General features: G+C 46.7%; 1 protein-coding gene across 3 annotated transcripts in view; it reads left to right on the forward strand.

Annotated features, from left to right (window-relative positions):
* Positions 1-544, forward strand: part of ABHD12B (abhydrolase domain containing 12B) — a 34,246-nt gene that overhangs the window by 8,034 nt on the left and 25,668 nt on the right. The window lies entirely within an intron of this gene.

The raw sequence follows: 544 nt of genomic DNA on the forward strand, positions 1-544 counted from the left end.
CCTCCCAAAGGCGCGGGATTACAGGCTGAGCCACCGAGCCCGGCTCTAACTGCTTCTTATATTCTCTGTCTTTTTCCTTCTTTTTCTTATCTGCTCCCTTTGAAGAAGAGAAATGGGGGGGAGAGAGAAGAGAAGAGACGGGGAGATAGAGACAGAGAGACACGGAGACAGAGAAGGGGGGGAGAGAGAGAGAGAGAGATTGATTGTGTGTGAAACGGGAAATCTCTTTTTCCTGTGTTTTCCTCTGAACTCTGTTGTCTATGTAACGCAGTCCTTCTAGTTCCTATCTGCTTGCCATCGATCCTGAACATTTCTTGGCTTGTGCCTAATGATTAGGATCCACTTAAGTAGCAGAATACTCATTATTTTCTTCTAGGTCTTCTTGTCTTTTTAGGGGAATTGTCACCTCTACTTTTAGCTTGAGGCAAGGATAAGGATTTAATAAATTTTTTTTTTTTGAGTTGGAGTCTCACTCTGTCGCCCAGACTGGCGTGCAGTGGCCACTCCCGGCCACTGCAGCCACGACCTGCTGGACTCCGGTGAT

Source organism: Carlito syrichta, unplaced genomic scaffold, assembly GCF_000164805.1.
Source record: "Carlito syrichta isolate Samal-C Ts95f unplaced genomic scaffold, Tarsius_syrichta-2.0.1 Scaffold302918, whole genome shotgun sequence".
NCBI lineage: Eukaryota > Metazoa > Chordata > Mammalia > Primates > Tarsiidae > Carlito > Carlito syrichta.